Source organism: Hyaena hyaena, unplaced genomic scaffold (assembly GCF_003009895.1).
Source record: "Hyaena hyaena isolate Hyena2069 unplaced genomic scaffold, ASM300989v1 scaffold_172, whole genome shotgun sequence".
Taxonomy (NCBI): Eukaryota; Metazoa; Chordata; class Mammalia; order Carnivora; family Hyaenidae; genus Hyaena; species Hyaena hyaena.
The window spans coordinates 2,881,235-2,909,079 of record NW_024080804.1 but is presented as its reverse complement, the minus strand read 5'-3'; the positions used below and the strand labels follow the sequence as shown (position 1 = coordinate 2,909,079).

Below are 27,845 nucleotides of genomic sequence, written 5' to 3'. Positions count from 1 at the left end.
TAGCCCTCATATCATTAAAAAAAATTTTTTTTGTAGGGGTGCCTAGCTGGCTCAGTCAGAAGAGCATGGGACTCTTGCTCTTGTATTCATGAGTTCAAGCCCCACGTTTGGTGTCGAGATTACTTAACAAAAAATAAAGTAAAAAAAAAAATTAATTGTTGCATAATTTATGTAACCTTTAAAATTTAGATTTCATGTTTTTAAAATAAATTCTGATCTAAAAAGTTTGGCATTGATTTTTAAAAAGATGGCAAAAAGGGAGATGTTTATGTAGTTTATAAGGAATGAATATTAATTATTGCTTTTTATAATCTTAGGAAATTTTTCCCTTGATTTCAAATGAAGAGTTTTTAGTTTCATATGAAAGTCAATATTTACTATAATGCATACAATAAGCAAAACTATTAGTATCTCTTGTTTATTCTAGGTATTTAGATATAAATCAGCTATTAGGCTTTTTAATAGATTTACTATGACAATTTTCTTGCTCATGGGGCAACTTACTACACAATTTAAAGAGTATGATGATAAAATCAGAGCCTTTAATTCACTCAGAAACTTTCCTTAGCATTACTTGCCATTCATTGGACCACTTTATTCTAAAACCAACAGTACCGGCATGCAACTGACTGCTTAAAAACAAACAAGATTTATGCTCTATTCTACAATCCACTTCTTTATTTGTAGGTGATGAGCAGTTGAAGTTGAGATGAATAGCGTAATTGGGGGTATGTACCGTTAATTTAAATAAAAAGATCTATATGTTTAATGTAGCATACAAATTACCTTTTAGGAATTGTACAGAAGTTTTGACTATTGATAATAACTGGGACTACTTTACTTTTTGAGTTATGGAATTAGTAAATAGCTCTTTTTATGTAAATAATATATGCAGAAAGCAGTAGCAATGGGCTTTATAATAAACTATAAGATAAGAGGTGATTTCAAATGTAATGTGTAGCCCCAAAACTTCATTTGCAAAAAAAAAATATGAAATTTCATTTGCCAGTGTTTTTAAAATTACACAGTTTTGGGGGTGCCTGGGTGGCTCAGTTGGTTCAGCATCTGACTTCGGCTCAAGTTATGATCTCATGATTTGTGGGTTTGAGCCCTGCGTCAGGGTCTGTGCTGACAGCTCAGAGCCTGGAGCCTGCTTCAGATTCTATGCCTCACTCTCTTTCTGCCCCACCTCTGCTCGTGCTTGTGCGCTTGCTCACTGTCTTAAAAATAAACATAAAAAAAAAAATAAAATTATACAGTTTTTAAAATAGGAGAGCTAATGAGTTATCTTAAATTTATTATCCAGATAACTAATGTACAATGCATTTTTTAGTTTTCCCTCATATATTTATGTGGCTATAAACCTTTGGTGTTTTTTATGCAACTTATATTTAGTAATGTTAAATTCTAACATTGCCATCATGTATATTTTGAAACCCAGCTTACCCCTTTTAAGGTTATCTCATATGTTGCTATTTTAGTGATGGCTTGGCTCTTTTTTTAATATAAAATTCTCAATAAGCATCTGTTTTTCAACCTAACACCTTTATATTTTGTATAAAGTTTTCTGTTACTCTTTCTGATTTAGTGCATGCATGATATACTAGAGAATTATCAGTTTGTTTTAGTAATTTATATTTTGGTAGTTTTGTGATAAAACTGTGATTGGTATTTGCTTACCCAATTGCACGTAATCCTGTGGCATTACAGAATTTAATTTATGGGGAAGATCTTTAGACTTAAAAAGGATTACTGGCCATTTAAGAATGAGTATTAATCAGTATAAAATTGAGTCTTAACTACATTAATGCCTGTCTAACCTACAGACGCATACTTGCACAGACACATGTACTGTATCACCCAACTCTATAGCAAAGATGACCAAGTTAAAACAAAGCAGATTGTTTCCTACAGTCTTGGGCCATCAAAGCCATGGGCCAGGAGTTTTCAATGCAAATGTTTTGAGACTAATGTTTGTCTCAAGAGCTGTGAGATCTTAAGCAATTCAGTTTCCCGAAGGCTCACTTTATTTGTATGGTTAGTGGGCTAAATCATATATGAGTTCATACATGACTTCTTCCCTAAAATCGTTTCATTTCATATTCAAAAAAGCTAATATTTAGAGGTGAATAATTTTCTATCGGTAAAACTGTTATTAACAGTGTACAGGGTAAGGTAAATTTACTTCTTGGGATCAGACAATAGAAAGGTACAATTGATTCTTTGGCTATTCAGCACTGTTCTTGTTTTCTTTATTTTTGGGGTGGGGGTGGATCTAAGAAAGCAAGCTTCCCTTCTGTGTCCTTCTGTCTTACCTGACATGGAGACTCAGGATTGACTCATTTTGAAAGAATCTCTCATAAGCTTGTTAGGTGAAGGTTATCTATTATCAGATTTCTCTCTTCCTAGATATGTTGCAGGCTAAAGAACATTAAAATACCTATTTTTCTAGTGGTTTCCTTTTCTAGATTTGAATAATTCAGTTGATTCTTCTGAGCTACTTAGATAAAAGAGTGTTATCCAAAAATGCTAATTTTAGTTCCTTTTGTTTGAAATTAGAGAAATAAATGCATTATATTTTTAGTCTAGATCGTGAGTCCTCATATCCTTTAATCTGCTCATTTAAAAAACTCTAAATAATGTTCAGGTACCTTTTATATTGTGAGGTTAGATACTTACTTGATACGGTGTTTCTTTTTTTTTATTAAAAAAATTTGAAGTGGTTAAATATGGGGAAAGATCCAATTGAGTATTATTTTAAGCTCCTTATTATGAACATCACAACAGCAGATATGAATGACCTCTGATTTATACTGTGCTGTTTTATGAGCCAGGCCAGAGATTCCAGTAGGTATCTTGGGCCATTCTTCTTACTCTGAAATTCTGTGATTGTATGATTTTAATCAGATAGGTGAAAAATAAAAAATAAAAAAATTATCTTTGTAGGTGAAAAATGGTAAGATGGTATCTATTTTATATGGATGAGCCTACATATGCCAGGATTAGTTATTCACTGTGTAGAAGTATATATATATATAACTTATCTGTAAAAATGATGACAACAAGTGACAGAGCTTATTAAGACACTAACTTCATTTAAAAAAAGAATGTAGTTATCATCATGAGTGCCAGATATTAAAAACTATATTTTAAACATTTATAAATCAAATGGGAATAAAATGTTCTTTGCATATCTTATTTCTTTTACAGGCATTTTTTCCCTGTATTTTATGAGACAAATCACAGGCATTACAGTTTAAAATCAACTTTATTGTTTTCACTGCATTTGCTACATAGCTGTTGAATATTTGTAGTAAGTTTTAATGACGAATGAAGTGCATGTTTGATTATATGCCATTAGTAAAAATCTTTTTATGGCAAAGGGTGGTTTTCAGCATGCCCTTGACAAAGACAATGTATAAATGTGTTCTTTCCTTTCAAAAGAATGTAAATCAGCATAAACAAATTTTACGGGAAATATTTAAAAATAAACAGTTAATGAATATTCTTTGTGTTACTTATTGAAATTATATGACTATGTAAGTAGAGAACACAGGTATACTTATTTTCAGAGGCCATAATCCTATTTAGGAAAGTTGTAAATACCATAATTATTTTACTAAATTAACTCCAATTTCATTACCTATTTTAAAGCTAAGTATGGCATGGATTAGGTAGATAGTTAAAATGTTGACACTGAGAATGTTTCCACAATTACTTCTCAGTTTTTCTAGCCATTATCTCATGTTCCTGATACTCTAGCTACTTATTGCTTCCTATTGTGCCCAATATTTGATCCTACCTTTCTGCCTTTTACTCCATTTTCTTTGTCAGGGATATTCCTGTATTCCCGTCCTTACCTATCAAAGTTGGACTTACCTTTCCATGTCTAGTTTAACTTTTGCCTCTTTCACAAGGCCATTCAGCTGCCCTATAGTCAGAACTCTCTGCTCAGTGTCGTTGCTGTCAACTTGTCCTTCTATTGCAGATCATCTAAAGCATGTTCTTTGTGACCAACACGTGGTCTCAATGTTAATCTCAATTATCCACTTGTTTTCTGCCCAATTGGATAAATCATCTCACACCATCATGTATTTAACTTTGAACACAGTTCCTTAGTGCTGAGAAATACTAGAAAAATAAGAATGTCTGCATCTCTATCCATAGTGTGAGATTTGGCTAAAGACCTTGAAAAAGCATATTGGTTCTGGGAAGAACAGTTATTTAAGGAATTAACTGAATTATATTTATTTTATCAAGAGTCAGGAGGAAATCTTTGATAGAAATTGTAAGGCAAGACATGGTTTCTCTGACCCTTCTTGTTCTATTTCTTGACATCTATTTAATATTAGTAACAGCAAAAATGACAGCTATAATGGCCACTGTAGTTTCATAGACCTTACTGTAAGCATTCACACATTTCATCTTTTTTGATCTTCATGTTATGCCATGAGATTGGTGGGGCAGAAGATAGACATTATTCAGATTTAGCTAAGTTTATTTGTTATGGGCTTATACCGTTTTAAGTCTGATGATGAAATCTAACTGTTCTTTTATTAAATGATAGTCTAATATTTAATGTCTGATCTCTTAGCATAATTTGACAATAAGTTACTTCTGTAATCCAGAATACAGTGTCATAATTTCAAGCTGTATGTCTTTTAAAACAGATGTAATTATTTTGATCACAATTCATGGGCTAGGGTCCCAACTTGCAGCCATTACACAGCTTCCTCTTCCTCTGTGGATGAAGGAATTTAAGAAGGGGTAGACCTGTATCCTAAAAGCATCACCGGAGTGTGGACATTTAGAGTGAGATACTCTCTATACAGGAAGGTGGTTAATGTTCACCCAGTTAGGCTCAGCCAAGATACCTGGACAAGATTGAACAGGAGGCAGAGAAAGGGTCTTGAAATAGTTGTTTCCCCTTCTGTGACCTCAGGCACTGCTTCCTGCAACTTTAATCTTGAGCTATACCCTAGGAAAATTAGGAGCTATGGGACCAAACCAATTACCCTTTTATGTAAGCTAGATTGAGTAGAGTCTTTGTTATCTGAATTCAGCATCCTGACAAATACAGATGTAAAAAAGATAAAACTGTGTTCTTTCTGCTCCACTTTCCATTCCTGTTTTACTTTGTTCTCATCTTCCTTTTCCTTACTTTTCCTCTCCTTCTCTTGCTACATTTCCCTTTATCCCTTGCCCTTTCTTTCTCCCTGTTATCCTCCTATTTATTGATCCAGGGATCCATCTATCCATGTATTATACATTGACTGCTTACCAGACATTGAGCTTTAAGCTAGGTACTGAGGACATAAAGATCTGTGACATATAGTCTTTGTTTTCTTTAGGATCAGGTTTCCTCTCATTGCTGTTAAGAAGTTGGTATTTTGAACGGGGCATTAGAGCACCAGCCAGAAATGGGACAAAATAATAAAAAAGGAAATCCGTAAAACATTTACCTAATACTTGAGGTTAATGGAAAGATTCAAGATAGGAAGGATTAATTGGGAAGGGTTGCTGGAAAAGTTGAACTTAGAGCAGAGATTCTTCGTAACAGCAATTTGCCAATAAGTTCAAGGCAGATTATACATTCAAAATACATATGCATGCACCATAGTATGCATTATTTAAATTGGCAGAGAAAAAAAATTGGCCTTGAACCTTCCTGTTCTATAGTATGGATATAAAGTATGGTTAAAAAAGAACCCAGACATGTCATTCTTTCTTCTGTAGTAAGCCTGGGGAAAGTAAACGCTGCAAGGAGACTAATTATACATAATATGACAAAAATCACTTGTTGCTTTTTTGGGTAATCATAAACTCTCAGGGGACCAGCAGCAGAGGAGTTGGTGAAATTTCCTTAAAAATGCTAACCATATGCAACAATTTAGTCTGAGTCTGCCCACAAGTATTGTAGTAATTTTGAAACAAAAGATGAAAATTTTGAAGGCTGTGATATGTAACCTTTCCTTTTAAAATATTTCAGCTAAATTACTTAGTTTGGCATGCAGGATCCTAAAGATGCTAGCCACAATCTACCTTGTGTGCCATCACGTCAACTCCCTACGCTTCTGTATTTATTCATCCCTCCACCTCAGCAAATGCTCTATTTCTTTGGATATGTTATTGACCTGTATCTACTATCCTCTTAAACCTGGTAAACTCATTTTTTAATACCTTCTCCTGTTGAAGCTTACCTTTTAGAAGGCCTACTCCTTGGAAGCCTTCTCTGACTATCTGAGGCAGTGTTTGCCTTACTTGGTAACTGTGTGCATCTCTTTCTTATGTCATCAACCAACCACTCTGTGGGCTATTAATGTTATATTTTTTCTTTCTGAAGTGAGACAAAGGCTATGTTAGAGCAGGAACCTTGACATTCATCTTTATATGATCAATTTCCAGGCCCATACATGGGGGATAATGGGGGTTAAATGTTCACTAACCAAATGAATAAATGAAGAAAATGGGATGAATGAGACACGTAATATAGTTCACTGTGGAAACTAAAAGGTGATGCTTTTCTCAAATATAAGTGGAACATAAAGGTTCTGAGAGATCTAAATGCATTATTGTTAAAACCTTTAGGGTTTTACATGTAAAAACGTTTACATCGTTCAAACTATCATCTGATAAATAATCATTGTTACAAACATTTCTTATGATCTACATTCTAAAAGACTATATGATCAAGAAGATGAATATACTGGTTGCTCACAGGAAACTACTGGAAACACAGCTAAAACCATTGTAATTCAGGATATTTAATATTTAAAGTATGAACAGATTTGAACAACCCACTACAGTATTTAATTTCAAAATATTCTGAAGTAGGGTGAGAGATGAGCTTCATGGGTAATGGGTATTAAGGAGGGCACTTGTTGTGATGAGCCTGGCTGTTGTATGGAATGGATGAATCACTGAATTCTACACATGAAACCAATATTGCACTCATAGTAACTAAATAAACTTGAGGTAAATAACAAAAATGTCTTAAGTCAATTTGAGGAATACTATATATATTTATCTTCTATAATATACAAAATGTAAGCTTCCATATTAAATACAGGGAGAGGTCCTGCAGCTAAAAATCTCTTGTTGCAAATAGAAGTGTTCACATATTTTAAGGATTGAACTGCTCCCTCCTTTTCCTTTGATAAGCATATTTCACAAAACATATTTTGGAAGTTTCTGACCTAACAGAAGATAAAACCATAATAATTTATTAGGAAGGAAATGAGACTGAGAGAATCCATAATTTATTTGTGATCTTAAGCTGCCATTTTAAGAAACTAAACCTGGGGCAAAATAGACATATTAATTCAGTATTCATCACAGTTTAACAAACACTTTCTGAGTAGCTGCTTTGTGCCAGATATATTCTAGCTGAAAGAAGATGAATAAGACAGACAGGTTGGAGAATATCACAATTGATAGGTTCCCAGGTGATGGTTCTCATATTTCCAGAAAAAGGCAATGACAGTGTGTACATTGAGCATGATTCTCCTGCTACAATTAATTTCGCAAAAGCTCTCACTGCATTGAAAGTCTTCTAACTGCTATTCAGAAGTGTAGACTTTGAAGAAGCCTAAAGAAAATAATTAGGAATATTGAGTTTTCGAAATGTGCCATGTATGTGTCTTTACAATTCTTACTATTTTAGTTTAAAACAATAAAATGGACACATATATTTTTTCTCTTCAAGATATGACTGCATAGTAAAAAATTGAAAATTCAACCTAATATTTCATTTTATTACTTTGAGTCTCATTTGGTCCTGTGTCATGAAAAATGATACACCTTTCAGCTACCTTTAACTAGGTATCCTATCATTAATCATAAACTGTCTAGGTATGCTGAAATTTGCATGTTTTTTTGGTGAATCAATATTTATATCCCAGTAGTAAGTGGAGGCACTTTTTGAGAGTTATCCTTTTTCTACCATCCTTTGCTCCAACTTTACCAGCTCCTGCACCAGATAGATAGGTGTACATGTGCTTGTGCTGATATAGCTGCTCTCTCCCTCTCTTCCTCTCTTCCTCTCTCCTTCTCTCCCTCCCTCCCTCCCTCCCTCTCTGTCTCTTTCTCACACACACACACACACACACACACTCACACAAAACACACACATGCAATACTCTTAAACCTCCATGTGTTCTCACGTGAACACCTTGCTAGATGTTAATTTTTCAGAATATTACTGGTCCTAATTGTTTTCCTTAGGGACAAATAGTATTCTTAACCTCAAGCTCTGTTAGGATTCTGTTTAACTGTAGCTTTCACCTATTTTCTTTCCATTTTTCCTATAATTTGGAGACTCTGCTTCTCTTGGACAGTCTCAACTTGGAACCATCTTGTCTCCCCCAGATTTTTAAGATATAGTAAAGTGCACATAACCATGCAATCATTTACTTATTCATTCAAAAATTGTCATCAAGGCAGTGTGCTGGCTCTTGTGGGAATGGTAATGAAAGGATTTTATAACACCCCTTATCTTGAAAGGAAGCTCTTAATGGGGATTTTTTTTGGCCATTTTATGTAAACATTTTTTTGAATGACAGAACTGCTATTGTTATATACTTTTTGTAGCTTCCAGATAGTTATTTTGGTTCTGGCCCTTAGCTGTGCTGTGAATGATGGAAGTCACATTTTTAACTGAGGATATTGATTTGAAGGTACAGCATAGTTAGGATATACAGTGTTAATTCATCACATGTCTTATAACAGTGTAATATGTAAATAGTATTTTAGTAAATAAAAATAGGCTTTTATTATAATTGCCAAAATGTTTTTCCATTGGCAAGAGAAAAGGGATAATAGATACAAATAACTCTAATACAAGATAGAATATAAGATGAGTTCCCAAAAGAGATATGGATGAAGTCTGTTGAGGAATTCAGAGATATCAAAATTTACCTTTCCCTGGGAATCTAGGAAAAGTTTTTTGGAAGGGATTGGCATTGAATTTGCTCTGGGGTTTGGTTAGGATGGTTACTATAGACTAAGTAAGTAATGCAAATTTAAATAGGAAGACATACCATGGGACATGGATAGGTACAGCATATGGAAGGTATCAGTTAAGTATAGCATACAATGTGGAAACAAATGTGCCTACTATGTGTGATATGCAAGTACTTTGTATTGTATACATTTAGTCACATGTCTCTTCTTTCTCTACGAGGTAGATTTGCGTGGATGCCCTTTTTTTTTTTAAATTAACAAATTCTGTTTATTTTTGAGAGGGAGCAGGGGCAGAGAGAGGGAGACACAGAATCTGAAGCAGGCTCTGCAGTGACACCGGCAAGTCCAATGTGGGGCTCGAACTCAGGAACCATGAGATCATGACCTGAGCTGAAGTCACTGTCTAAGCCTAACCGACTGAGCCACCTAGGTGCCCCTGCATGGATGCCTTTCTACCTGGCTGTCATATACAGTCAGTTGATTAGTTTTTGTTGATGTAGTAACCTCAATAATCCTTGAGTTATGCAGTCTTCACCAGTCTTGATAGGGTGTTGAATGTTCAAAAGAAAAATCCAAGAACCTATTAAATCATCAAATGCCATTGCATGTTTATGAAATCAGATGAAAGCCAGTTTCTGCATTAGAGCAAATCTACTTTTCTATACTTGGTTGAGGTTGTAAGAAATTACTCTGCTTCCTTAAGAAGGTTAAGCTGCCATCTAGTTAAATATGGACTTAAAATAATGCTGCCAAAGCAGCTGCCTCCTGGGATTGATGATGATGATGATGGATGATGATAGTTTTGAAATCAGTTTTGCAGGGGAAATTGCTATTTTTCTACTTTGGCTGATGTTGTAGTCTGGATTGGGGATTTCTTGTCATATTAGGTATCTTTTTGATTAAAAAGGAAATTGCTAAGGACTGTATTCTCTATAATAAAATGGCTCTAAAACTGAGCTATGGGGCAAATGATTTTAAGTTGTTCTATACATATTACTTGAGTGACAGTAGTTATTCTGAGCTCCACAGTGTCATCTCATGGTGAATTGTGTTTGGAGGAGCAAATAGCAATCCACTTCTAGACAGAGAAGTGGCAGGAAGTATGGTATTTAGAAGATATAATAGTGTCTCACTAAAGTCTTCCAAGAATGTTCACATATATTGATGCTCAGTATTCTGTTCATGCCCCTCAAGCTTATATATTGCTTCCCTCTGTTTGGGTTGCTTTTACCCCAGATATCTGCTTGGCTGTGTCCCTTATTATTTTGGCTCTCTGCTCAGAAGCTGAACATCTACATCACTTTTTACTTCCTGTGTTATATGTTTATTTCCTTATTGTCTTTCTTCCCATTTAGGATGTACACTACATGAGAGCAGAGATCGGTTCATTCAGTGCATAAACTGAGAGTCCATAAAAATTCCTGGCCCATAATAGGAATGCAATTAGTAATTATTGACTGATTAACTGAATGAATTAAACTTTATTTTATACATAGAGGACTAAAGTGTTGAAAATATTTTTAAAAGCTAATTAATTTGGCTCCAGAGCCAAAGTCAAGCTTTTTGGTTTATTAACTTAAATTGTTTTTATTTGTGTGTGCAGAAATGATACAAACAACGAACAGCCCTGAAATAAGAAACAGAACAGTCAGGGCTTGCTCTCAGGTGGACCATTTTTATATCTCATCACATAGTAGAGAAAAGGAATCAATTTTGTTTACACAAAAATCACTGGTTAACCTCTATTCCATACACCATTCCATTGTGTAAGCCTGAACACATACTGATCTGAAAAACCTATTTTCAGAAAGGAAAAGAAAACAAAACATAATACCCCCCACAATATTTTTTAAAGGCCAATAACATTTGTATCCACTGGGTAAACATGATCAATCAAAGCTTTACAAGCTTTATATGGGCTGCTTCCTTAACAGATGTGTTTTTTGCCTTGGCCATTCATCATATCTGGAAGTTTGGATGATGAGCTTGAGTACTCTCTTAGGTTAACATTGAAAATAGCCACTTGGTGGATTTGTAGAGGGAAAAGCCTGTTAAAGTGGCAAACATATTCTCCTGACAACATAAAATAGCATATTGTACCCTGTTTGTGTTGGCTTGATGTGGTGAAATTCAGCTAAACTTTAGGAGGAGAATTTGTTGTAATAGAGAAATCAGGTTATGAATATAAAGAGCTAACATGCACATGTTGAAGGTATTCCCTTGGACCCTCCAAGTGTGTAGGGAGTTTTCTAATGAGTCTGAAGGTACTAACTAGCTGCTGAAAGCAGAATCATCTGCTGTGCTGAATAAACTACCTTAAAAAATTGTAGAGTGTCTTAAATAACCAAAATACAGGTTGCTGCTGTGACTATCACTACCTAGAAGGATTGATGAACTGTTTAGTGAGGGGGAAAGGAATGTGATGAAAAAGAAAAAGTTGAATCTTTGGAAGCAGGCATGTGGTATCATATCCAGAGAGCATTTTGTATAAGGGATCTGATACAGTCATGTGTGGTATCATGCTAAGACCTATGAAATGAGATAAGACCCCAATTATTGTCATCTCATGACTATAAATGCCTTGTTTCTCAGCTAAGTTAGTGTTTATGAAAGACAGCAGATAGGTGAAAATAGATTGTTTATCTTTTGTTGTAGAACTGGTAGGACTTAATCCATAGAATCTGGGGCATTCATAAGAGTAAGTTCAGATCTTATTGAGGTCAATAAGAACTTGAGTGTGAAGAGCAGCTGAAACTGCAATATGGGTCAAGAATTAAATGGAGGGAGAAGAGGGTTGTGGAATAACATGCAGGTAAGGCACAATTACGTTCAAAAGAAATCAAATGGAAATTTGAGACCTGAAAGTCCTAGAGGGGTCTTAACACACTGTGGTTTTAGTTTCCACTCGTAATACCATGGTACCTCTTGCCATAGAAACTTTCTTTAAAAAGAACCCAGGAATATACTTAAAGCATATCCCCTATATAATAAATGCTTTTATAGAGCCCCACCTTTAGATATTTTATTCTTTTCAAGATCCCTGAAGAGGGATTGAATCATTTTCAGTTCCTACTTTAGCTGGGATGTATAGCAGAGATGAATTTTAAAATAAGCCATCTCTTTGTATCTCCTAATCCCTTTCCAGAGTTGTGCATGTTGCCCTAAACTGTTGTTTTCTACATGGGTTTTGGGTCTCATAGACAAAAAGTGACTCACTTGAAAACATAAGATACCTAATAGCTGGCCCCTCTAATTTAACTTTGTAAAAGTATATTCATTTCTATGTGATCAATTAAAAATGAAAGTATTTAATTTCACGAGAGAATCTTATATTTGAAAGGGCTTTAGACCAGAGACAAGAAGAGCCAGGGCTTCCATTTAAATGGCATAGCTGATTCACACACAGGTTTTAGGATCATGGCCTCAAGTAAGCCAGTAAGCAAGTTTCTTACCCCTATATTGCTTCACCATTTATATTATTAATAGCTTTTGTCTTATGAATTGGTTTTGAGGATTAAATGGAACAATAAATATAAAACTGAGCACAATACCTGACAAAGCCTTAGAACATATTCAGTACATGATAGTACACCAATATTGCATTTTTATTGCTGTGTAACGAATTACCATGTATGTAGAAATGTAAAGTAACTCCACATTATAATCCATTCTTTTCACTGTCACACCCTCATTAATAGGGTATTATATAGGGTGTGTATACCAAGGGGAAGGGGTTCTGTGGCCATCCCAGAATGCTGCTTCTTCAGAGAAGTTTTGTTGTTACCTGTCATTTATTCTTGCTCTTATCATTATTATATACTTCCATTATGTGTATATTTATATATTTCATTATTATATACTTATTGAGCTTATGGTGGTTGAGAGCTCTAAAGTGAAAAGTGATTGTATGATAATAGTGGAAAATAAAAGAAACTTTGGGAACCTTTGCTTATGAAGGAATTTACATTGTATCTCTATTTGTTTTGCACTGCATAATAATATTTAAAACATACTAAATCTTATCTCCCTAAGAATATGTCTATTATAATATAATTCTTGAAATATTAACAAGTTGTGAATGAAGACAAAAGTAGATAGTGATCATGGAAACACAGAACATAATATTGAATGTTCAGTATAATACCTAGTAATTTAGCATAGAAACTTTCACTGATTTTGCTGTAGTTATAGTTAATTGAAGAATAGGAGAGATTACTTTAAAAGAATAATTAGTAAAGGCACCTGAATATTTCACACATAAATCTGAGCAAGAGAAGTTCTGCTTAAAATGCTAATGTGTTGTCACCTATTTACACAGTGTCATTATATGAATATTTTCAGAATTCCTAATAGGAATATCTTCTTATCATTGAAAAGAAGCTAGTGAAAAGCCAGTCCCTCTGACTGGTTATTAAAATGTATTTCCTGTGCTATAAGCTATCATTAATTTCTTGGTATGCCTTGAATATGCTACAGGCAATTTGTAATGGCATCAATTAACATTTGGGTAGTTAAGCATGGCCATCTAGGATATTAACTGCTCCAGGAATGCTAATAAAGTCTATTGATATTATATTCTCTAAGTATTTGTTAACAATAACAGCAAAGTTAAGGGTTATTAGATAAATGAAAGAGTATCTATTTAGATTCATTTTCCTCTGTTCTTCTGATTTGTGTTCCCATTTGGTTACGAACACTCATTTTTGTGAAAGTTTAGAAATAGGGCTTTTAGGGCTATATCACTCATGGTCCCTTAGGATATAAGTTTTTGTATCATCAAAGTCATTGAGCAGACTTTGGTAATAAAATTGTAGGGTCATTACCATTTCTGAATTTGGGATTAGTGGATATCAAGGAAATAGTACTTCAACCCTAGTTATAAAATATTAGGTAGTCTCTTCAGTTTAGGGTGAGATGCTGGCAGAAAAGGTATTGTCCTATTTTTATTTTTATTTATTTTTATTTTTTTTAAATGTTTTATTTATTTCTAGGAGAGAGAGAGAGAGACAGCGTGAGCAGGGGAAGGTCAGAGAGAGAGGGAGTCACAGACTGAAACAGGCTCCAGGCTCTGAGCTGGCAGTCAGCACAGAGCCCGACGCGGGGCTCGAACCCACGAACCGCGAGATCATGACCCAAGCGAAAGTCGGACACTTAACCGACTAAGCCACCCAGGCGCCCCGGTATTGTCCTATTTTTAAAAGTTAGTAGTAATTTTTCTTAATTCACAATATATTATGTAGACAGATTCCGTATGTTTTCTGTACATCACATACCATGAATTACATTGAAAAATAAAGTTGGTATAGTTTCATTGAAGTTGTGCCATGAAGCATAAATATTAAAAAGAAAAAGCTGTTTTCCAGTTTGATGAGTTGTCTAGCTGATACATTCTTTTTCATCCAGTGTTTTGTATGTAGTAAAAACAATGGTTCAGGAAGTGAGTATGTCAAAATCAGTCTCATTGATTTAAATTTATTTTATTTTGGCCTAACCCTATTCCAGTTAGCACTATATGTGTGGCTGTAACCTGTGATGATTCCTGTTCATATTCTACATTCATATATACAGGAATTGGAGTATTGCTTACATATAATAGGTGCTAGATACATATCAACTTAATGAATGAACAGATCGTAGATATTTACTTATTTTTTAATGTTTTGTTTATTTCAGAGAGAGAGAGAGACAGTGTGAGCAGGGGAGGGTCAGAGAGAAAGGGAGTCACAGACTGAAACAGGCTCCAGGCTCTGAGCTGGCAGTCAGCACAGATCCCGACGCGGGGCTCGAACCCACAAACCGTGAGATCATGACCTGAGCTGAAGCTAGACGCTTAACCGACTGAGCCACCCAGGCGCCCCAAACAGATCTTAGATATTTAAAGCCACTAGTCTCTCATGAAATGTTTGAGTTTATTTTTTTTTCTCTCAGTAAAAATATTCTGGGTAAAGATTTTGATCATAACTTAATATATAAGTTCTATTGAAAGTACAGTGGACTTCATTTCCAAATGAATCTTTAGCAAAACATTTAAGTCTTTAAGTCTTCTTTATTACAGTTTTGTTTTTCTCTTGGGACCTTATTATTGCTTCATTAACTCATGGTATTTAGATATTTTTTAAACGTGTTTCTAAGTATTTTTAGAATTAATGTATCAAGAAAAATGAAAATTACTTTTTCCTTTTTTCTTTTCTTGCATTCTTATTAATTATATTTTCTATATGTAAACAAGAAAAAGGAAAAAAAGATTGGAAGACATTCATTGGAAATGAAATTATATTGCTTGAAATAATGGTCAAATTATAGACAATCACTAGTGTTATTCTCCTTATCTCTTTTTTTTAGCTTTTTAAAATGTTTTTATTATTGAGTCAGAAACAGAGCATGAGTGGGGGAGGAGCAGGGCGAGAGGGAGACAGAATCTGAAACAAGGTCCAGGCTCTGAGCCCTGAGCAAGAGCCTGATGCAGGGCTTGAACCTGCAAACTGCGAGATCATGCCCTGAGCCAAGCAATTCCAATGCTTAAGGAACTGAGCCACCCTGGCGCCCCTCCTTATCTCTTAGAATAAAATATGCCCTTTTATTCTGCATTAAACTGTGGATTTACTATAGCTGATAATTTAAAAGCCTATCCACTAGGAAACTTGTCTCAAATGCTTAGGTAATTTAAATGCTGAATCCTTTTTAAGTAGATACTGGCTTCATAATAGTATTTGATGATCCTGCTGGTTTGTCCTCCAAAGCACTCAATTCTTTTTGAAGTGAATACTGTTGTTGACTAAAGACATAAAAAGACAAGATTGTTTTGAAAATTATTTATTATTTCTTTATTTTCCAGGGTGTTTTATCTTCATTTAGTCTTTAACCTTTTATGTTAATTAAGCTTATTTTAAATTAATTTCTTGTCCTTTAGAGACCCTTACATTCACAAAAGAAAATCAGACAAAATATGCAAAGAACACCCCCCCACCCCCACTACCAGATTTAGTATTTGCATGTTTATTTTCAACAGTTTATTTATTTATTTTTTAATGTTTTATTTATTTCTGAGAGAGAGAGAGAGACAGCATGAGCAGGGGAGGGTCAGAGAGAGAGGGAGACAGAATCTGAAGCAGGCTCCAGGCTCTGAGCTAGCTGTCAGCACAGAGCCCGACGCGGGGCTCGAACCCACAAACCATGAGATCATGACCTGAGCCGAAGTCGGATGCTCAACCGACTGAGCCACCCAGGCGCCCCTTTCAACAGTTTAAATAGCCACTGGAAACAAGATCCAAAGAACATTCCTAGAGTCTAGTGTTACTGATTTGGCTTTCTTTTAATTGAACTTGATCAAGGTGACTAGATTATCCTAAATCTCCAGTATACATTGTAGTGTGTCACGGTTTTAAGCATTTTGAAGAATTTGGTCTTTGGTCACTGTACTACTCCCACTCCTGCTGCCTTATTATTCTGCCCATTGGAATGAACAGTAACTTTATTTCTGGTAAAAGTAGCCCTATTTCATTAAAATTTTTATATGGATTGATGCTATTTTATTTATGAGAAATGACATCAAAAATTAAAAGGGAATAATATATTTTACTAAACAAAACAAAGCAAAGCAACTATTCTGCTTTGTGATTCATTGCTAGAGAATTCTATTCACTAATTTTTCTTTAAATTATTTTCTTGAAACAGAATGCAACTTCCTACTACTAATCTTCTCTTTAATAGAATTAGTTTGATCATAATATGCCAAGATTTCTTACTAATTTAACATTTTCAATGATACCTGTGCGGCTGATAAAAGTCTTGTTACTTTCTGATATTCTAACTTGAGAAATTTCATTGAGTATCACCACAGATTGCCTTATTTTTTTCTAACATTTAGAAAGTTATTTCCTAGTAAATAAGATAGACATAGAGAGTTACAGGATGAAATTTATTATGGTAGAGTGAAATATTGCTTAAAAAATAATTGGAAAATGTTTTACTCTGGTTTTAATCACCTACTCCTGCTAGATGCACTTTATTTGTTCAAGTTTAGGAACCCATCACCCGTGCCATAATTAGCTTTGAACTTCCTGTATCACAAATCCTATTTGTAATAAGTCTATTCACATAGCCTGTTTCTCACATCATTTCTGAAACCTAATCTTTATCTTTACAGATAACTTGAACTACTATCTTATGTCTAAGCCTGAGTTCTTGACCTTTTTTTTTTGGTTATTTATATTATTCATATATTGATTTGCTCATCTCCACCATTGAAATGTGAGATTCATGACAGCAGAGACCTCATTCATTTCATCTATCGCTGTTTTCCATTCCTTAAAGCATAGCTTGGCATAATAGGGATTCTCAATATAATACAATACAATAAACAAATATATATACACACATATATAAAATATGGATATTCACATATATGTCATGTACAATCATTAATATCATAGCAGGTATTGTATACTCTGACATGTTTTCTTTATTATTTCAATTAGTGCTTGCAACCTTATGAGGTACAAGTAGTATTATCCAAATAAGGATATAGAGACTTAGAGAGGCTAAATAATTCACCCCAAACTATATTGTACTATTAAGCTGATATTTCAGTGATGATTCTAAGTTTCAGACTTTTTAAAAAATTTAAACCCTGCTTTTAACTCCTTTTCTCCACATGTCTCCTTTCTCCCCAACAACTTTCTGGAATTCAGCTATATGTTTGCTTTTTGGACATCAGCCAAATTTATTTAGCCAATCTGAACCCAAATTCTGAGTTTACTAATCAAATATGATAACTGAAAAGAGAGAGGTCAGTGAAAGTTGTCTTTAAAGATAATGATAGCATGCATTTAGAAGGTGCCTTATCTTTTGTAAATAATTTTCATATGAATTCTTACTTATAATTGTAGTACCAGCTGGACAAACTACTTTCACAGTTAAAAGTGTTAAATGCTGGGGCTCCTGGGTGGCTCAGTTGGTTAAGTGTCTCTTGATTTCAGCTCAGGTCATGATCTCATGGTTCGTAAGTTGGAGCCCCATGTTGGGCTCTGCACTGATGGCATGGATCCTGCTTGGGATTCTTTCTCTGCCCCTCTCCTGTTCGTGCTCTATCTCTCTCTATCAAAATAAATAAAATAAATTAAAAGAAATTTTAAATATTAAGTGCTGTAGCCAAAGTCTGTAGGTGGTGGATGTTACAGTGTGTTTCTTGCAGGTAGTTCTATTTTGTATAATTTACAGAGCATTTGAGCTTCACTTTCTTATCCAAAAATGGTGATAACCATTCTATTACTTTCTATTAAAAAATGTAGCTATATGATTAAATCAAGATTTCTCTACTTCAGCCTATAGACGTTTTCAGCTAGGAAAGTCTTTGCTCTAAGAGGCTGACTTTGTAGAGTTAGCAACATCCCTGGCTTCTACCATGTACCATTCTCCTAGTTAAGAGAACCAAAAATGTCTTTAGACTTTGCCTATTTTTTGCTTCCCAGAGGAAGCAAAATTTAAAAGCCTACATTAAATTAAGATAATAAATGTTAAAATGTTTTATAAATTTCAAAACACTCTGCAAACTCACTGTCTTTTTAGGTTGAGCTTTAAGCAGTAAAAATGCACTGTGGTGGATTATGCAAGCACAAGGAAGAGAAAACAATGTATAGATATTAAGGACAAGAGCTGGCCACCTACTGTTACTGCCTTGTGAAAGCTCACTCATTTGGATTTCTGCTATAAATTTCTTGCTTTTGCCTTATTCTAAGTCAATATTTAATGTTGCCTTTTAATAGGACTTCCTATTATAGATTTAAGTTTTCATTTCTTTATGAAATATTCTGCAGCATATTCACTACCATATGATGAATAATTAAAACTAAATTGCACTTGTCAAAATAAATGAACATAGCACATTTGGAGATAGAAAATCCCTAATTTTTTCCCTCATGGTTTATTGTATATTATTCTTATTTGTGGTATTTGGTGCTTTGTAGTGACTCAAAGTTATTACTCAGAGTTAGAGCATTTATGCTATATTGTTTTTTGTTGAATTGAGATAATAGAAAATGGCAATTAAATTTAAAGGCCTGAATTTTGGTTTGTCTATTACTTACAGAGTAAAAATTAAAAAACTAAGAGGCAGCCGCATCTTAATGACGAACATGTTATGGTCATGCTGCTAATAACATGTGTTGATATTAATGAATGAGATTTTATTGAAATGACACATTTATACATTATTTATACTGTATGTAGGCTTTGATGATGGGGCTTTGAGAAAGCTGTCCAGAAGATGAGTGTGAGCATCTTTTCTGTCAAGAATTTTCTACTGTTTTATTTTAATGCAAGTTGCTACATTTACCATCTGGGATAGAAGCTTGAGGATCAACACCAACTATTCCAAACTGCAGACTTTCGAAAATTACATGGAATAGAGCAAATAGCATAAGACAGTCTTGCCTCATTGCTTTCCCCTTTCAGTGGCATATTGCTCAGATGTAGAAGCTAGTTGTTTAATTTTCAGACAGAACTGTGTACCTTGAGAATGGCTGGACATCTTCCATTTGTACTACTTTTTATTATTGTCAGAACTGATCCAGTAAATCTGCCTGAGTGTCTGTGTGTGGGATGCATGTTGAAAGTGATTTTATTTTTGCCCAATAAGTCCCAAACATGCTGTCGTCTTCATTTTATTCTCCCTCTCCCATCTTGGAGTGCCTTTTGCAACTTGCCTCACAAATCACATTGTCTCTACTTATTACCCAGGCCTTTCTCCAGCTGGTAAAATGCATTTTTCCCCCTCAGCAAGATTCAGTTTTCCCTATTCTTATTCCCTGTACGTTCCCCTTCACTTTTCATGTGAAAATTGCAAATATATTTCTAATCTTTTCTGTGCAACACTTTCCATTTATTGAAAACTTATGCTACATGAAGTTACATAGAAAAGATATCCAAAATGCTTACATCCATTTTCCGCTCTGTATCCCCAACTGGACCAATTTTTCTGGATAATTTTCCCTTTCTTTCCAATTTCATCTGCATCATATAATTCTGGAAACTAAAAGCATTTTTCCCCACATTCATTCTGTGCTGCAGATTTTTCTAACAAAAACTGCCAGAGACCATTTAGACTTCTGTGTAGTTTTATATAAGAGGATAAAAATCCTCATGCTGGAGTAAGGCAAGCAATCTGTTTAGGTACTGATTGAAAAGAAGAGTAGGCTTTATAAGCTTGAGCTCGTCTTACAACCTCTCTGTGCCATATACTTTTGTATGTAATAAGAATTTGTCATAGGACCTTTTCCTGCCCAGAAGATTTTTGAGGTTCCCAAATGTGAGGTAAACAAAGATGTAAAATATTTTTGAAGTTTCATGGTATTTTACTTGCAGATGTACTTATGTCCAGAAATTTGTCTGATAACTATCCTATCAAGCACATTAGAACTTAAATAATATTTCTGTTTTCATACTAAGTGCAGCTAGATTTTGATATAAGAAAAAGAAAATCTATAATAGCAGAGACTTAAATGAATTAAAAATTGCTTTTTATCTTTCAAGTAAAAGTCAGGGTAGTTAATCCAACATTGCTTTGGTGTTGCAGGATGTTAAGAATCCAGGCTTTGTCATATATTATCCTGTCTGGATGTTCACAGGTGCAACTTTGGTGTTATAGGCACGTTCAAAGCAGCAGAATGGACAGAAGAAGCAATTATTTTTCGTTAATGAAAGTAATTGCCATACAGCTTCTCTGGTTAATCCTGTGGACCAGGACTTAGTCACATTGCTACATGTGGTTGCAAAGAAGACTAGAAGCTATAGAGTCACTCTTGTGACCATGTTCCCAGCTAAACTTTCTATTTTAAAGAATTTAAAGATTCTTTAAGGAAAGAAATGCTTTAGGAAAGACAAGACTAGCAGTGTTTTCCTCATAAACATTAATTTTAATTTAAAAATATAATCTTTCTGATTACATGTGGGCAGAGACTAGTATAATACAGTAATCTGGTGTTGTCAGTCTTTGTGGCAACAAATATTCATTGAAAATGTACATGGGACTATTTTCCTAAATGTGAACTGTGACTAAAAGTGAGGCTGATTTTTTTAAAATTAAAAGCTGTACCTAGATATTCCTTTTTCACTCATTAATTATTGAACATTTTATGTGTTAAATACTGTAGTCAGATTAGTATAGTTTTCCTTACACTGTCAACTGTAATACAACCATTTGTCAAGGTATGTTTTGGATTCCTCTTTGGAAATAACTCTCAGACTGATGTTTCAAGATACATAAAGGTAACATTCTCTTTATTACTAATTTTACTCTTTAAGCTTGCTTTTTTCATATTTTTCCCTGACAGCTTTCTGACCTCCTCAAAAAAAAATCCCATCTACCCCAATAGGATTAAGATTTGGTCCCCTTGGGGTTTTTTAAATAAAGGCCGTTAGCTGTGATTGAGGTTCTCCTACTTCTGAGACATGGTGTCTTAATGTCCTGGGATCAAATTAATTAAGTGTTTCATTTAGTGAGCACTGTTGTTGAAAAATTTATAATGTGTTCTATGCAAACTGATTCATTGGTAAAAAACATTGCTATTTTGAGTGTTCTAGAAATGACACAATATTGGAGGCTTCTCAGAAGGGTTGCTGAAGAGTTTTCACAAGGGGAAGGTAGGTCATTTGTAGTAACAACAGCTGTCATCACAGTCACATGGTTTGCTTGGTTTAAGGTTTTAAGGTATCAAAAGAATATGAGCCCTCTGGTGATGAGAAGGTGATGAAATTGCCAAAGTTATTTTTATGTTTCTTCAAATACAAGCACACAGTAGTGTGTGATCCACTTTGTTATTACTGAATTTTAAGAGGACCCCAGTTAAGAATTAAATGCATTTATTGGCATGGATCTGTCTTGGCTCATTGAAACAAAGATGGTACCAGGGGAATTTCTCTTTCAGAAATGTAAAGAGCTACTGATGAGTGAACTTTGCCTGTGTCTAAAAGATAGCATTCACTTCCTTTCCTGCTTCCTGTGCCAGACATGACCGGTGGGGGTGAGGTGGAAATTTAGTGTGACAGACACTGAAAGAACCATGTCCTGAGATGAGACTGTCTTTCACTTAAGGAATGAGTAGGTTTTTTAAAAAAATTGATTTTATGTGTTTGTAAAGGAAGCATAAATGTCTTCTCTTCTCATAGGAAGACTATTTCAAAGGGCCATTTTCTTTTCTAACAAAGAAATTCATACTGGAGACTAATCAGCAATTTCACAGCTGGTTTGTAAAATCCTGAAATGATGTATACAAATCAAAGCAGGAGAGATTCATTTGGAATGAAAGGGATATTTGAATTGCCTCCCAATTTCTAATAAGATATTGTTTCATGGTTCTACAATATTATAAACATGCCATGTGTGTTATACATGACAATTCTGTCTTATCTGTGACTCAGGAACTTTTTAAGCATGTGCGGTTTGAAAGCGTAGAATTATAGAAATTAGATAGAACTATAACATCTAATCTATATCTGTTCTGTACTTCCCCCACTTGTAACTGAACATGCTTATTCTCCTCTAAAACATTTCTTAAAATCTATTTGAAAATACACATTGTTTCCTAAGGTGCCAGGGCCAGTTCCAGAAGGTCCAGGGGTCCCTGAAGGATGGACGGTGTCGGCGAGGGAGAGAGTGAGAAAGCCCTGAGATTCTTTCTGGTCACCAGGCAGGCATCTCTGTCCTGTCGGTTTTGGTGTCTATTTATAGGTCAAATGTTAACATGGCATCAGGAAATGGAATTTTTACAATGGATAGTCCTCTGTGATAAGATGTTTTTGGAAAACGTACAGAAATGGGTTTTACAGAAGTATTCTTGCAGAACTGCCCCAATTATAGTGAGGTTGAGTAACTAAGAAAATAACAGGGTGTTCACATTTTAATAACATTAAGATTAAGTCATAGGTTTGTAGATACTCTTATCCATCCTCATCACAGCTGCCAGTGTAAGGGAAGGTGTTTGTGGAATGTAGGCCTTAGAGAAGGGACTGATATACATCACCAGTTAGCAAAGGTATATGTAGTAAGTTATGTTCTGCTCTTATCTGTTCCTTCTCTCTAAGTTAGGCTCTTTGTCTCCGCGCAAGACTTGATTTTCCAGTTATATTCTTTATGGCACCTGAGAGCCAACTATACCTTTAAAGAGTTTAGCTCATTTCCAATACATAGAATAGCCTCTTTGAGTGCATTTACCTTTGTGTCTAGTTTTATGATTTCTTGAATAGCTAGGGCATGAGAGACATTTTTGGTTAGCTGATTTACACGTTGAGCTGTATGAACATCTTGGACTAACACAACCGTAGAAACAGAATTGTACATGTAAAGGTCAATCTTTTATGAGTAAGGGTCATTAGCCTGTTCATAGCTCAAGGGAAAGTATGGAGGGAAACAGGACCTGCTGGAGCCATGATGTTTGTTCCCATAATCGAAAGAAGTTCCCACAATAAGTTCCTTCACAAGGTGCAATCATCATACCAGGGTCAGAATAAGGGGACAAGTTACTCCCAATATTGATCAACAAGGTACCTTGGGAGGTCAGTGCTCAAGCAGAAATAATTGAGTGGGGGTGGATATCAGTCGTCATCTGATTGGCAAGAGACTGTGCAAACTTGCTTTAACCTCACCAGGAGTTTTCTCAACTAGTGGGCTCAGAATGACTCCCAACACTAAGATAATCTATTATATTGTTGGAAAGTAGTGGATTTTCTTAAGTACATTGAAAATAATAAAACCGGGGCACCTGGGTGGCTTAGTCGGTTAAGCATCCGACTTTCGCTTAGGTCATGATCTCGCGGTTTGTCGGTTCGAGCCCCGCGTCAGGCTCTGTGCTGACTGTCAGTTTAGTGCCTGGAGCCTGTTTCAGAGTCTGTGACTCCCTGTCTCTCTGACCCTCCCCTGCTCATGCTGTCTCTCTCTCTCCTAGAAATAAATAAAATATTAAAAAAAAAGAAAATAATAAAACCTTGTTTTGAAATGCCACCTCGAGTCATATGGGACCAAGGCTTTCCATCTTATACTTAACAGTCCTTAGGTATTTCTGTACTGTGATCAAGTCCTTTGGAACCCGTTGACTCTTGGGTGAGGGTTATAGCCATGGAGGCGATGAGAAGTGATCATATTCTGAATAGATAGCAGCAGTAATTTGAAAGTACAGTGCACAGGAATTGAACATGGAATCAATGTCACCTGTGAGAAAGGGAGGAGTCAATGTTGTTGTTCTAACCACATTTCACTATGTGCTCAATGTATTGTATTGGCTACAAAGGACAATCAAATGTGCATTACAGTTGTTGTTCTACGCTGTAGATTAGGAATTTTTAATAAGCCTAAGAGGAAGTTTGCCAGACCTCTCTTCTGGTCACACAGGGGCTTCCCTTTCTTGCCCCACCAAGCTTTAACTTGAGAGAGCAGTCTTATATGCTAATTAAGGTTCAAGATTAGAGATTTAGTATCAGTTTTATATTAAGTCTAGAAATATACTTTTGAATATGCAGTTTTTACATGAATATGATTCCAGAGTACTTAAAATGAGGAAGTCTTTGATAAATTAGCAGGAGAAACATTTTTAGTCCAGTTACTGCCACTACATTTTAACTTATCTTGAGAGCAGGAATTTGATTCCTCTATACAATACCTATTGTATAATAGGAACTTAGTACAAGCAGGCTGAACTGTTGTTAAACTACAGCCAGAGTGAAAAGTGAACTTGTTATATAAATTAGATTCTAGGTAATGTATATGTGTCTATATGTGTATATCTTCTGGAAGGAAAATAAAGAAATAGCCCAGAAAAAAATCTCAGTTCTTTATATTTTGCAACTTTCTTATCTACCTACTTTATTAGCTATGTTCAGGCAAATAATGTATGCCTAAAGTTAAAATGTGTAGGTTACACGATATTGGAGTCACGGGTATATTTCAACCTTAAATTCTAATTTCGAGGATAAGAAACAATTGCTTGTCTCCAGATGCTACATGCAGAGAGGAAAATAGGTGGTTAAATATCTTGTGATAAACAGATTTCTCTACCTATCCACAAAGTAGTAGGGAAGTATTAGTGCCAATGTTACAGATTAACTAGGCCTCCGTCTAAATGTGGATGCATTAGTTGCCCTGCTTATAATAATGCCAGGCTGTCTTGGGAAATAAACCCAGGCTGAATTCTGAATGTGGATGTGTCCCTCAAACTAGCAAGGTTTTCAAAGGTGTGCCCTTCAAACAAGAACAGAAAAAACTGCACATTGAAAGAATTAGCACTCAGAGGCCTTTATTTAATCAATGGTTAGTATGGTGGTGATTGCACAAATTCACTACATTAAATTTAATCAGGAATGTTTCTGGCATGTGGGTGGCAAGCCTACTGATTAATTCATTTATATTCTGGAAATAAGATATGTTCTCCTGGATGAATTTCCACAGTTTGGCGATTCCACAGTATGCATTTCAGCATCTCTAAATGGCTTCTTTGTTCACAGTCTCAGAGGCGAAGTCATGCTGGATGCTGTGTGCTGATTAGCTCACTACACCAATAATGACAAACAGGAAATGGCATCATTGTAGTGCATCTCTGGGAACAACATCAAAGGAACAGTTTAGATGGCATTAAACACTTCAGGATTTTGATATCACTCATTTGAATTGCCTTAAGAAACCAATTAGGAGAGGTAGGAGAGATCATGATAGAATGACACTTTGGAAGGATTAAACCTTTTTCAGTGGGGTTCTGAAATTAGTTAAATATGTCTGTGATACAGATTATATAAAAACTATAAGTCTTTGAGTAGAAAAGGAAGTAGATAGATTAGAGAGTTAACATCCTTATTTAAGAAAAGAGTGAAAAAACAGAGAAGTTAACTAACAGTGTTTTTTTTAGGTGAAAAGGTAAATTATAGTAGCACTTTGAACTCAGGACTTCTATTTTGCTTACTTATCTTCTTCATAGCCAGTATAAAGTGTGTGTGTGTGTGTGTGTGTGTGTGTGTGTGTGTGTGTGTGTGTTGCGGGAGGTTGTTCGTAGACATTTGGGTACAGAAAGAAAGAAAGGATGTGTGCGCTATAATACATGGGATCACACTATGTGAATAGTCATTTGCCTATCTCCGTAAGAATGGGGCTGGAGTACTTGTTATGCCCTAAGGGTTTCCTACTTTCCTCATTTTAAAAGACATTTCACAGATGGCTCTGGGCAGGATTGCTAGAAAGGACTCTTCATGTGCACTGTGTCTATGCTGTAGACAGTGAGCAGGCGGGGAAAGAACATGGCTCATTGTAATCATTTTCTGGCATTAATCATATGATTTGGTTGAGGTAGACTGAAGTAGACTGTGCCAGAAAATGAATCTTGGGAAAACTCAGTGTAATTCCATTCCTTTGGACCATCCTGAGAGGGAGTAGACCATTTTCCTCTTCTAACTCATTTCTCTTAGTCCAGTGGCCTCTTGAAGTGCAATTGTTTGGTCTGCAAACTAGCAGTCATTACCATATGTGGGGTACTAGCAGCTCATAGGTTTGTAGGCTATATCTGTTCTCTCAAAAGAATTCTCTCTGAGGTTGGACATCAGTTTTTCTTTTCAGAAATTTGAGTGTTAATTAGGTCACTTCTTAATGAACTTAGGGATCTATCTGCTTTTTGGTGTTAAAGTGTAGCAAAAAGAATGCAGGTGATAGAAAATAAAAATGGCCATTTGGTTCTTGAATGTGTCTCCTATTTTGTGGCGATTCCTATAATTCTAATGACAGTTACGTGGTTTCTGTAGCCACAGTGCTGAGTTCTCTTTCTGTCTGTGCAGTTCCTCCTTGTGCCATTTTACTCTACTTACATGATCTCTCTTTGCTTCCATTTCTTCGTTTGTTAAACAGGGATAGTAATAGCACCTGTATCATACCTCAAATACATAAAATAGAAAACTGAGAAATAGATATGTATGTCAATGTTTCATTCACCATAAAAGTGGTATTAAAAATTAGTAGAGGGCGGTGCCTGGGTGGCTCATTTGGTTAAGTGTCTGACTCTAGATTTCAGCTCAGGTCATAATCTCACAGTGAGTTTGAGCCCTGCATCTACACTGAGCATGGAGCCTGCTTGGGATTCTCTTTCTCTCTCTCTTTCTGTGCCCCTCCCCCATTCATGCTCATGCATTCTCTCCCCCCCCCTTTCAAAATAAATAAATCGACTTAAAAATAAGCTTAGTAGAGAAATTATTATTTAATAGTGAAGGCAAACCATTTTGGAATATAAAACTGAGATAATCTAACTCACATTTGGTGCAAAATAACTTCTAGTGGGTCTAAAGTGTTCATGGAGAAAAAGTGCTCGAGTTAAAACTTTAAAAAATAATGTAATCTGTATCACAGGTTTACTAAGAAAATGCAATGAACAAAAATTTGTAATGTGCTATGCAATTATAAACCATTATTATTTTAATAAGAAAATCATTGCTTGGATTATTTGTTAAGGAAAAAAAATAGTATGATTCCAGGTAGATAGCCAGTTTAGAATTTTTCTTCCTAGATTATTCTGCTTATATCAGTGCCTCTGAGCATGGTCATCAGATTCTCTGCCTCAAAATCACATGGTGACATCTCACCTCCATCAAATGGCTTATTTGAGTCTATGTACCATGAGGCAACAATACTTAACTTGAGAACCTGGCTTTATATCACTGTCAAAGGTTTATTCTTCAGTGAACAACTTTTTGTAATTTAGAATCGTGTCCTGAAGTTACTTTCTATGTTAGAAGCTTAAATAATAGTTTAATATATTATACACTGAATGCCAAAAATGTTATTAAAAATCATATTTTTGAAGAACATTTGAAAATATAGGATCATGTCACAGGATGCTAAATAGGAAAAAATGGAGGTTACC

The 27,845-nt window shown here is 35.1% G+C and overlaps 1 protein-coding gene across 4 annotated transcripts in view; it reads left to right on the top strand.

Moving 5' to 3' along the window:
* The first annotated feature begins 687 nt into the window (after positions 1-687).
* The window catches only part of CNTN4 (contactin 4), a 778,655-nt gene continuing 751,497 nt past the window's right edge, over positions 688-27,845 (top strand). For all 4 annotated transcript variants that reach the window (XM_039240293.1, XM_039240289.1, XM_039240291.1 and 1 more), the window contains exon 1: positions 688-728. The gene's annotated coding sequence lies outside the window, so the exon portion shown is untranslated. The remainder of the gene's footprint in view (positions 729-27,845) is intronic.